Here is a 12,962-nt window from a genome sequence, read left to right as displayed (position 1 = left end):
GTCACCGTCGTCACCACAAAAAAACAAAAACAAAAAAAACACTGGCCTGCACATGTGTGCACGTTGTGTCTAATGACATGGATTCGTTGTGTCTAATGACATGGATTCATTGATTCTAATGATATGGATTATGTCTAATGATATTAGCCTACATGGATTCAAGGTTTTCTAAACAAAACTTATCAAAATATGGAGCAAATCCGACCTTTCGCGAGTTGGGGAGCGCAATGTTCCATGACACATAATAACATTCCATTTGTATTAGAGATGCGCGGATGGGCTATTATTATTTAATCTGCAACCGCATCACAAAACTCATCTGTCCGCACCAACGTTTTTTGATAGATTTTCAAAACCGCATCCGCGGCGCTGACTGTTTTAAGGTCTGAGCGATGCAAGGCGCTGCTGCCGCGAGGCTAGAAAGCTCTTGGCTGTTCTAGAAAGGAGACTGATCCAATGCAGCAAAGATATTTTAAAGGCTAAAGTCCCTAGTAGGCTATAGCCTATTGGCTATGTTGTATCCCCAGAATATCAGCAGTGAAGTCCGTTTCCGATTGGCGCACAGGGATAAAAATAAATAAATAAATAGTAACGCACATCGGCAAACCTGACTACTAGGCTACTGTAGCCTAAAATGTTATCATTTTGTTTTGAATTTTGTTTAAAATGCATTTTAAGATTTCTATTTATTTCTCATGTCTGTGAGGCAGTAGGCCTAGCCGCCGAGTTTCGGTTCATTTATGAGAGAGCTCACGCAGCAAGAGATCGCATCGGCGCTTCCACGTCCTGCTGCTGATTATATGTCTGCTATATTTGCTTCTTATTTATTAATTCCAGGCAATTAGTTAATGAAACAGTGATTAAAATTAAGATACAATTTATACAAAACGAAATTTTAAGTTAAAGAAAGGCTTTCTACAAAACAAAACTTAATAAAGTGGTCAAAATCATGTCTGACCCATCTTCAATGCGAATGTATCTGAGAATAATCTTAAATAAGGAAATCTATACAGTGATTAGTTCATCCCAAATTACTGCTTGATGAAAATTTGACTATTTAAAATTGTGCTCGTTTTTTTTCTTCGGATGTAGGTGACAATATTTAAAGTCTGTCTATCAAAAGCGACTTCTGATGTGTGCGCCAAAGTCTGTCGGGGGACTTCTCTGATCCAATGTAATGTATTTAATGCGGTTTACCGCTATACCGCGGTAATATCTTGCTTTTCAACCGCGGTTAGAAAAAATCCATACCGCCCCAGCCCTAGTTGAATATCACAAAGATTAATTTCGACTCGTCGCTCCTATTCTTTAATAAAAAGGCGCTTACAATGGAAGTCAATGGGGCCAATCCATAAACGTTAAAACACTCACCGTTTCAAAAGACGTAAACAATATGCATACATGATTTTATTGTGATAAAATCATTTACTAACCTTTTCTGTTTAAAGTTATATCCAATTTTACAACGTTGTTGCAATGTCGACGCAACGCCTTAAATCCTGAAGCGATAATAAAAATTACGATTTAGCCTAAACAACTTAACAGCTCAAAAAATACACAATTTTTACAAAAGAATTAACTTAAGTAAGTGTTTTATGAAATTCTGAGCTTCACATTAGAGTTAGGCCAATATATCGGTTTTATAGGTTAATCGGTGCCGATTGTTGCTTTTCGGCAAAAATCTATGCATAGTTTTTTTATTCCTTGTAATTTTATTCCTCATAAATAAACCTCATCTGGCGAAATTATAGGCTATAAAAAGCTTAATTTGTTAAACACTTACATATAGCGCATTTTAATGGAGCAAGTCTATTTTTTAAATAAAAGCATAGTTAAAACTTTCGGCACCAAATCTTGCATATTAAACTGGCTTGGGAATTTTATTCATTTTGGACTTTTGTAGCTTCAATGTTTGTGCCAGTCATAGTAAGAACAAGAACTCTTTGATCATTCTATACATCATTTTAAAAATTTTTCCACCGAAATTGCGATGGTTGTCATGTCGAGCCTGTGCTGGTTAACCTGGAGCCTATCGTAAATCGGTCGCGCTTTTCCACTGACTTGAACGTCATGGGTTACGTGGCTATGTGGCAGTTTTACGTGACTACTTTGAACGTAAACAAACATGGCGTGCCACAGTTGTTGTGTACAGCTTTTACTCATATTTTTGTGGACATATTTAAACAAAGATAAATGAATCCCAACTATATTACATTGCTCAACAAGATTGCCAGAGACGATGCTAAGCCCAAGACAACAAGTAAATTAAAGGTGCAATATGTAACATTTTACATGTATTATTTGCCTTTTTTTGACAATGTGAGAATGGCTTGTAAAGCAACTTTAAAAACGAGCCCTTCCTGGACTTCCTAGGATGACTATTAAAGCCTGTCGACTGATTTGCATGCGAAGGGAGTGGGTCGCATTTGCCGGGAAAATCCAAAGGATGTGACGTTTATGCGTGCTCCCGAGAGCCTCAGTGCTTCTCTTCTGCTAATCAACAGCGACAACAAACCGCAACACAAGGTAACGTTATCTTAGAGATGGAGTCCAGCAAACATCCGGCTCCCAGCACAACACCGACTCCTACACAAACTCAGAGTAAGCCAAAAAACAACATATAGCTACTGAATCCCGTCTGGCTAAACGGGAACGTGATCGAGCGAAAACTAGAGTGAACATCGGCAGGGCATTTGATTCCTGGAGGGACCTTCTTTCGGTTTTGGGTGTTCTTCTTATAGGACGGGTAAACTTGCATAACTGCAAAGCATGTGAAATATAGTGCCATAAGGATTGATCTGCTTCATTTTAGCTAAACTACAATAACACATTAAATTAATGCTAGGCAATTTTCAAGATAATGCAAAAAGCTCCGTTCATTAGTGTAATGTAACTTGGTTATACAGAAAATATATACATTATATTATTATAAAACAAAAGCGCATCGATATATCATAATGTCAGTTGTGATGGAATCACATCAATACTGAATTGTCTCAACATATTTATAATGTACAGTCTATTTTATAAACCGCTACTGTCATCATCCACCAGACTTAGCTAACAGTTATAGATAAAGCTAGCTAGCTAACGCCGACATAGGCTATCGTATAAATGCAGTCAATGTATCATGCAAAGAAAAGTGATCACTTCAAAATAAAATCTCGTACAGTCAGACGATATATCCACATTTTGTTTTAGCCCTGTTAAAGAGTCAAATATAATATAAAGTCTCAAAGATTGCAGTAAAACAATCATATCTGTGTAATTTCAATTATGCACCTCATCTGTCAGCATGAAGCCGGTGAATCACGTTCAGCCTCTTTGTACGTCGCGTCATTGTTTTGGTCGATGCTCACTTGCGTCCCAACTGAGTGTGAGCATGAGCAACAGGTAGCTGCTGCAGTTCACTTAACGGCCACAGGTGTCACTAATAACATACTTACATACTGCACCTTTAATTACATTACTGTTTATGAACTTCTTAACGGGGCTTAACTTGCTAACTATAAACTATAACAGTGGAGTCGCTATTTAAATGGGTGTAGCAGATGGTTATATTTGCAGATGGATTATTTTTTGCCATAGTATATAACATTATGTTTACGTCTTGATTGAGAATCCCACCGGTTTATTTAACTGATAGCCGCAATCTTCCTAACTAAGTGACTAGCTGGTCAAAAATCCCTTTACTGAACAAAACAATGCACAAAAATAAGATGAGAAGAGTGAACGGAAAGCTAACAAAGTTGGCGAATCTAATAACTCGGATCAGCGGCAGAGGACAGGAAACCCCGGCGTGCATAATTTCTTTCTGTATCTCCTCGTAGACTCTTCTTTTCTCCTTTGCGATCTATAATGGAAATGTACTGCATAGCATGAATGACCCATTGGTGAAAGGTTGCTAATAATTGGGGAACTGCAAGACAGATTCAAAATAGATCAATAGAGTAATGTAAAACCTCCAAACCTGAGACAACTCTACTAATGGGGGCTTTTCCACTGGACGGTACGGCTCGACTCTGCTCACTTTTGGGGTTTTTCACTGTGGATAGCACCTGTTACCTGTTACTTTTTTTAGTACCACCTCGGTCGAGGTTCCAAGTGAGCCGAGCCGATACTAGATGTGACGTCAAAATCCTGCAGGTCACTGATTGGTCAGGGAGAATCGTCACTACAGGTGTCACTGGATTTCCGATACGTGACATCAACCCGCTAGTTTCAAAGTTAGCAACAGCGATCGCAGTATCATTTGTTCACGTGACTTTCGAATTGTGAAAAGGAATGGCTGTGTGCAAAACCACGCCGTGGTCAATAAACCAGGTGCAGACGGTCTTCACGTTAGCGATTAGTGAAACGATAAAGTCTTTCAGCAAGTGTCTCAGCTGTTGGCCGCACACGGCTACCACCGGACCTGCCAACAGGAAATGTGGAAGTGGTTCGACCAAATGGACGCTATCGGAACCGGCGAGCAATGGGAGGGAGAGTGCCCTGGACTGGCGTTGATCCACGATGGAGGATGGTACGTTTTGTTATGTTAACTCTATACTCTGCTTGAAAGCTTCACTTTATTTAGTCGAGCAGCTACTGGAAGCTTCTAAAACAACGAGGCCAATTAATATCACCATGAACAACTGCTTTATGCAGCACAATGAGCTAGTAGCTAACAGCTAGTGCTCGTGTTATTGTTTACGGTCAGTAATGTTTGTGTCTTTTAAGATGATGTCACAGCAGTAGAGGCGGCACAACTATGACGATCAGCCTATAATCGCACCCACGTTGAGGCGGTGCTAAACTGCAGTGGAAAAGCAAGCTCAGAAAAGTAAAGCGAGTCAAACCGTAACGTGCAGTCGAAAAGTGCCTTAAGACACTCTGTGGCTGTTTACTAGAGACGAGTAGCTCTGAACTGCCATTTGTGTGTGTGTGTGTGTGTGTGTGTGTGTGTGTGTGTGTGTGTGTGTGTGTGTGTGTGTGTGCGTGTGTGCCTAAGGCACTTTAGGACGAGTGTGGACTGAATCCCGGGTCCATATCGAGACTGCCAAGCTGATGTAATGTTAGTGCGTATGCCACATGGGAATGGGATGTATGACGACAGTTCACACAAATCTCACGGTTCTGTGACTGCCAGCTGTCTGGTGCAGACTATTACAACTGGCAGGCCATCACAGGAAATGAAAAATAAGTAGGTGATGGCACACATATACTGTCAACACTAAACTACTCGGTGACTTACAGGTGAGATGAATTCTGGATGAACCGCATATGCAAATAAATCCAAATATATGTTAAAACCTAGTATTCTAAACCATTTCAATATATGCAGAAAATCAGTGTCATTTTTGCTGTTGTTGTTGTTAAAATATAAATAAAAATAATTGTTAAATGTTTATTTTTACCACTGCCAGCCAGAACATTAAAAATATGCATAAAAATACAATGACAACATTTCAGGCATTTATGTGATTGTGCAATAAAGGTAAAGTCCATTCATACCTCTACTGCTAAAAATATGATTTGTACAATTTTACTTGCAAATGACATGTTTTGTTAAATATAATGTAGATTTTACCTGTATATTGTAAGGTATGTTTTTCTATATGTGCAAAATAATTATAATTTTATAGCATATTCTTAATCAGTAGATATGCTTCCTATTTTCCAGCAGAAATATTGAATTAAATATCTTTTGTTTATGTTTAAAACAGGTCATAAAAGTGAGAACAGGGGTTTATTTTACCCTATAGTAACACCTTCCACTAATGCTGATAAACAAGTCATGATAAACCCATTATACTCATTATAAATGCAATGTTGACATCCTGTTTTTAATATTAAAACACATCGGTCCAGACTATCAGGTGGATCTACATCACAGCTCTAAGAAAGCCAAACACATCATGAAGCTTTTATCATCATTTCCATAACCGTCAAAACACAGTACAGTTAATAATATGACGATTATGAAGCTGGGGGAAGAAATCATAATAGCTTTTATGCACTTTGCAATGATTCATGCATTCAATGAGCTTTGAATCTGTGCGGAAATAACATTGTGGCTGAATGTGCCATCAACAAAGATAGCTAAACTATTCTACTTCAAGAGGATACATTGCATGGATATTTTTGTCATTCAACAACAGAAACTTAATGTGCATTTAATGTATGTATGCATGCAAAACTAAAGCATTTTATTTCTTATATGAAGCCTTAAAGGGGCGATATTGTCACAACAAAGAGTAAATAGTCAAATATGCTGTTTAAAATAATGGCATGACTCAGTACAAACAGCACATTTGTATCTGACTTTGAAGGCTTAATATGTAAATGATGCAATCACATATGCAATGCATATCAATGCATTACCCCTGATTATATTCCTGTTTGATCTAACATGTATTCTGACTCTTTCTGTGTGATCAAAGGCATCATCACCTTCTTCCAGCATCCAATGTACTCCAAGCCAGTTCTAGGTGCTTCTGAATAAGATACCTACGTATTGGAAATAACTTTTTTTTATACTTGTAAAACAATAAAGATTGCTCTTACAGATTGCAGTGCATGCTTTCCACACCCTAGTGAATGTGAACCGCATCCTGCATTCAATAAATATGATTATTATGATTTCATTCTCGGAGATGAATCAGTAACTACAGCCAAGTTTTTCGTGCCATATGCCACCCAACAGATTGCAAAAATAAAAACAATACCTATGTTAATTGATATTCAAAAAGGTGAATTTCGTATTAAATGCTCGCAATAATTCAACCACACAGGCTGACGCATGTAAAATCAATCCTATTTAATTTTGCATGGACATATACGAAAAGCATGTCATCAAGCATCATGCATATGTTGCACACACGACACAGATGAATGCATGCCTGTCTCGATCATGTTTGTTTAATGCGCGCGCGCGCCTGTGTGTGTGTGTGTGTGTGTGTGTGTGTGTGTGTGAGTGCAACAGGCGATTTCTTACCTGCGACAGAAACACTCATCAATCGCCTCATCCGTGAAGCTGACATCCTCAGAGAATCATCCAAACATATGATGTGATGCTGACTCCTCATTTCACACACATATTTAGCTAGTTGGCTGCTGTTCGTGGCCAGAGCCACTGAAGTGACTGGATGGGAGGCGCGGTAGTGAGTTCGAATCGCTCGTTGAACCGATTCCTTTGAATGATTCTGTCGAACCAATTCGCAAAGCCTAAGCGATGTCAGTCTCACGGATGTTAGCGATATAACATTGTTTAAATGTAAAAAGCGGGAGCGAATGTCTTTCCATTATTGAGCGTAGTTAATAATAATATAATTAAAAATTAATTTCGGGTCGTTGTCATAAATATAAATCACACAGCCTATCAGCATTTTTATAACAAATATGAATCGTAAAATGACGCGCGGGGAGTTCTAAGAACACTTTCGGCCGATGACTCAAAAGATTCGACAATTCTGTTATTTGAACCGGTTCATTGAAATAATCTGTTCGAAAGAACCGATTCTCTCCAATGATTCCAAATTGAGGCGGTAGCGCGCGTTTATACACTCGGCGAGTGTCCTACCGGGGTGACACGAGCCCTCTTTCTCTCATTTAGCGCCTTTAATTGGTCAAAATTAATGATTAATTGCAAGGGACTCCACGTTAAATTGCATGGCGAACTCCACCGTGAAACACGTTTATACATGTGCTCAAGTGTCTCAGATGGTAATATATGGTACGTTTACATAAACAAGGGTATTCACGTACTGTGATATTTACATACTTCAATGTATATAGATTACTACCATAGTAGGCGACAGGAAAAATAGTTTCAACTAGTCCCAGTTTTTCTTTAAAAAAAAGAAGCAAAAATCCAGATTACAGTGAGGCACTTACAATGGATGTGAATGGGGCCAATTTTTGAAGGGGGTTAAAGCAAGGGCGTAGGTTTGGTTTGGAAGTTGGTAGGGACATACTGTAAAGCAAGGATCATACTAAAAAGTTGGAATTGGTAATATATATAAATAACATTATTACCCCATAGGACATATATAATGTATAATTTCCTACAGTATTTCTCTGCCCCTCCATATTAGTGCTGTAATGCCTTACGAAGTAATTAATACTGTAATTAAATGACTTTTTCATTAAAAAAGGGATAAAGGGATTACTCTAGTAATTTAATTACAGTTACTTCTGATGTAATTGTGTTAAATACTGTTTTTATTTAACGCTTAAATTCATTGGCCAGCTTATGAATTATTTATTTTATTTTATGTGATTTATTTGAGCACAGTTTCATGTCCATCCTTGTATTTTTCATCTGCAATTACTTTTCAGACAGAGTAATTAGTACATTAAACTAATTACACTGTAGAAGATGTGATTAATAACTTTTTTAGAGTAACTTACTCAACACTGATATTAGCCTTTTGTTTTAAGAATTTATGAAGAAAAATCTAATTAAGAACCGACCTCTGCACGGTTAGGAGGAAAATGCGATACTGGATAATATGCAGCGATATGGAATGCGATAAACCAAAGGTTAATGGGTCAAAATCGAATTATTATCCAAGGGACATAAAGCAACACTCTGTAAAATGCATTATAAAAAGGAAATCTAAACAAAGGGTATGCGAAATGAGAAAGGTACATGTGCAAAATGACATCACAAGATAAATTATGGGGAGAATGGAACATTGGATCATTGAAACATTGGGTCATTGGAGGTCATTGGAACATTGGGTTAATGAATCATTGGGTCATTGGAACATCGGGTCATTGGCGGTCATTGCAACATTGGATCATTGGAACATTGGGTCATTGGAGGTCATTGGAACATTGGGTCATTTGGTCATTGGGTCATTGGAACATTGGGTCATTGGAGGTCATTGGAACATTGGGTCATTGGCGGTCATTGCAACATTGGGTCATTGAATCATTGGAACATTGGGTCATTGGAACATTGGGTCATTGGAGGTAATTGGAACATTGGTTCATTGGAACATTGTGTCATTGGAACATTGGGTCAGTACATCATTGGAACATTGGTTCATTGGCGGTCATTGCGACATTGGGTCATTAGATCATTGGAACATTGGGTCATTAGAACATTGGAACATTCGGTCATTGGAAGATTGGATCATTGGAACATTTGATCATTGTAACATTGGGTCATTGTAACATTGGGTCATTGGAACATTGGAACATTGGGTCATTGGAACATTGGGTCATTGGAACATTGGAACATTGAGTCATTGGATCATTGGGTCATTGGAACATTGGTTCATAGCATCAATGAAACATCGGGCCATTGGAACATTGGGTCATTGGAATCTGAAAAAGTAGACCTCCTAAACAAAGTAGGGTTTAGGCTTGGCCTACAATGAATATGAAGAGAACAATGAAGAGAATCAAGCCCAAAATAAGCCACTTGACACACCAAAATAAGCAAAAATTAGCAAAAAATTTTTTTGCCATGTTGTGACTTTTTCAACATAGAAATCAAAACAAGCATACAATTATTTAACAGTTAAGTATAATTTTCATTAAAAAAAACTGCTTCTCAGTCAAATCTGTATTAATGCATCATATCTAACAATAATTCAGTGAGGGCTTGGAAACCTTCCTCTAATAATGTTTTCCTTGTATATGGATTAGCCGTGCATGTACAGTATATGTGGTAATTACAGTAAACATTCACAACGGGCAATTAGGCAAAGAATGTGTGATGCAGCAGTTTGCTTCAGGATCAATGCACACGGTTAATTGAAGTTGTGTAGTTCCAAAAATATACTGTGATAAACTCTCTGACCTTTGGTTTCATGAGAAAAAATTATCAGAATGAAATTAACCAGTACGGGGTGGGGGGTCCCTTCTTAGGGTGATCCAATCTCTGTACATCCAAAGCGAGAGCTGTGTCCGGGTCCTCGGCACGAAGTCGAGTTCATTCCATGTGGGGGTTGGTCTTCGCCAAGGCTGCGCTTTGTCACCAATCCTGTTTGTGATATTCATGGACAGGATATCGAGGCGTAGTCGGGGTGGGGAAGGTGTGCGGTTCGGTGGGCTGGGGATCTCATCGCTGCTTTTTGCAGATGATGTTGTCTTCATGTCATCATCGGTCCGTGACCTTCAGCTCTCACTGGATCGCTTGGCAGTCGAGTGTGAAGCGGCTGGGATGAGGATTAGCACCTCTAAATCTGAGGCCATGGTTCTCAGCAGGAAACCGATGGAGTGCGTACTCCAGGTAGGGAAGGAGGTATTGCCCAAAGTGAAGGAGTTCAAGTACCTCAGGGTCTTGTTCACGAGTGAGGGGACAATGGAGCGGCAGGTCAGCGGGGGCGGTATTGCACTCGCTCTATCACAACGGAGCTGGAAGGCAAAGCTCTCGAGCTACTGGTCAATTTTTGTTCCTACCCTCACCTATGGTCATGAAGGCTGGGTCATGACCGAAAGAACTAGGTTGTGAGTACAAGTGGCCGAAATGGGTTTCCTCAGAAGGGTGGCCGGCTTCTCCCTTAGAGATAGGGTGAGGAGCGCAGTCATCCGTGAGGAGCTCGGAGTAGAGCCGCTGCTCCTTTGCTTCGAAAGGAGTCAGTTGAGGTGGTTTGGGCATCTGGTAAGGATGCTGCCTGGCTGCCTCCCTATGGAGGTGTTTCAGGCACGTCCAGCTGGGAGGAGGCCTCGGGGAAGACCCAGGATTAGGTGGAGAGATTACATCTCCACACTGGCCTGGGAACGCCTCGGGGTCCCCCAGTCAGAGCTGGTTAATGTGGCTCAGGATAGGGAAGTTTGGGGCCCCCTGCTGGAGCAACTGCCCCCGTGACCCAACTTCAGATAAGCGGTTGAAGATGGATGGATGGATGGATGGAAATGAACCAGTTATAATCAGTTACCAGCATTTCAAAGTAATATTTTCACTCTGGAACAACTGAAAATGACTTTGTTCTGGTTTTCGATTACGTTCTGCTAAACACTTAGCTCATTTTCGTTCCTTTCGTACCATTTTCAGTCCCTGATTTGAACGTTTATGGATTGGCCCAATTGGCCCTGTTACCCAATATGCCAAAAATGCTGTTGCTTGGGCTAAAATTGTATTGAACCTGGAAGCCAATGGAAAAAACTTTGTAGTATTATATTTTTGGACACTACTGACAGCGCAATTATACCACCATGGTAATTATGGTAATCGCTCAATTTGACACAAACAGGGCAGTCCAAAGGGAACACAAAAGCAACGTCCAGGCTGCTTTCTTCTTATTACAATGAGAGTCCATAGTGACCAGCTATGAATCTCCTAAAGGGACTAAAAGAATCATACAATTAGTCCATACAAATATAGCACTATATTCCCAGCCGTCGTACGGTGGCTTTGTTAGAGGAACTTTGTTTTAAGTTAAACTATTCTTTTAACCCCAGTTTATGCCAAACTGACTTTCCCTATAATACTGTCCTGCACTGCTGAATGACATATACAAATGAAACTAGTCATGATCAATAATCATTGCTCCAACTTAATGGGTCAGTAACTGTTTTAACAGTTTTTCTGTAAATGCCAGCAAGCAGTGTGTTTAATACACATCAAGCCGTCTTAGTATTCATTCAATGTCAGCCCACTATTGAAAACTAGCAATTATCTGCGGCGTCCTTGACAAACACTGTCTGCCACTGATAAAGACAGCTCATCTGTTAGAAGGGAGAAACGTTCATGCCACCCAAATATCACTCTGTGTAGTCAATTAGTCATTCTAAAGATAATCAAACAGCATTATGACAGCAAAACATTCATCACCACCATCAAATTAAGTGATGTCCCGATCACCAGGGCCAAATTTGAGCGCTGTATTGAAGGCAAAACACGATTCATCATTAATGTCATATACAGGGCATATTTTTTTATTGCTCCTGATTCTGTACAATTGACATCTTTGTGGACCTTGTAGCCATTCAAACCTCTTTGTCAAAGCCTCTTGCTTTCAGTTTGTTTTGTAGCTCAGTAAGCATGTTTTCCGTGACACTCTCGCACTGCAGATGCAGTACAGTGGCTTGATATGATTTCTGAGAATCAAATTGGCAGGTTGCCTGTGTAACATGCAATTTAAAAATGTTCCCTCCTTTCTGATACATCGCATCGGATTGACAAACACACGGAAACAAAGCTAAAGAATTGCAAACAATCTCCTTGGTGTATTTGCAAAGGGAATGATTTGAAACAAGACATTTGCATTCCTGCTTTTGAAAGGTCATGCTTTGTAATGCTCATTTGCATACTAAGTGGATAATTATTTGGCAGGTTTGTGATGGGACTGTAGAGGCGTGTGTGTAAGGGGCGGCCAGTCATCAGTCTTTTACGCCACTCAACTACAATCAGCAGTTAAACTGGGTCACAGACTGCAGATAGTCCATGCCATTTAGCGTAAATTAGCCTAAATGCTAAATGTAATATAAACACACCATCATGAATCTCTGATATCACATATACAGTATAGGGTACCATTAAAAATTTTTAGATTTAAATTTTTATTTTATTTGATTAAATACTGAATTACTTAAATATGAAAATATAATAGAGAGAAACAGATCAATATTCAATTTTTTTATACAATAAATCTCCACTTTCACTTTCACATTCTAAAAGTGAAAGTGAAAGTGATATTTACAGCACACACAAAAATATTGATCTGTTTCTCACTCAACATGATTGCATCACTTCAGAAGACACAGACTTAACCACTGGAGTATGGATTACTTTTATGCTGCCTTTATGTGTTTTTTGTGGGCTAAAGCACAGAACTGGTCATCAGAAGGTTGCTGGTTCGACCCCCACAGCCACCACCATTGTGTCCTTGAGCAAGGCACTTAACTCCAGGTTGCTCCGGGGGGATTGTCCCTGTAATAAGTGCACTGTAAGTCGCTTTGGATAAAAAGCGTCTGCCAAATGCATAAATGTAAACGTAAATGTAAATGTTTTAAGCTTGAAATTT

General features: G+C 39.3%; 1 protein-coding gene across 2 annotated transcripts in view; it reads right to left on the bottom strand.

The window, feature by feature from the left end:
* lrrc3b (leucine rich repeat containing 3B) overlaps nucleotides 1-7,125 on the bottom strand; it is a 33,861-nt gene extending 26,736 nt beyond the window's left edge. For both annotated transcript variants that reach the window (XR_007967570.1, XM_052092366.1), the window contains exon 1: nucleotides 6,977-7,125. The gene's annotated coding sequence lies outside the window, so the exon portion shown is untranslated. The remainder of the gene's footprint in view (nucleotides 1-6,976) is intronic.
* Nucleotides 7,126-12,962: the final 5,837 nt, after the last annotated feature.

Source organism: Xyrauchen texanus, chromosome 26 (assembly GCF_025860055.1).
Source record: "Xyrauchen texanus isolate HMW12.3.18 chromosome 26, RBS_HiC_50CHRs, whole genome shotgun sequence".
Classification (NCBI taxonomy): Eukaryota; Metazoa; Chordata; class Actinopteri; order Cypriniformes; family Catostomidae; genus Xyrauchen; species Xyrauchen texanus.
The sequence above is the reverse complement of the archived record's forward strand: the minus strand, read 5'-3'. Positions and strand labels throughout refer to the sequence as shown.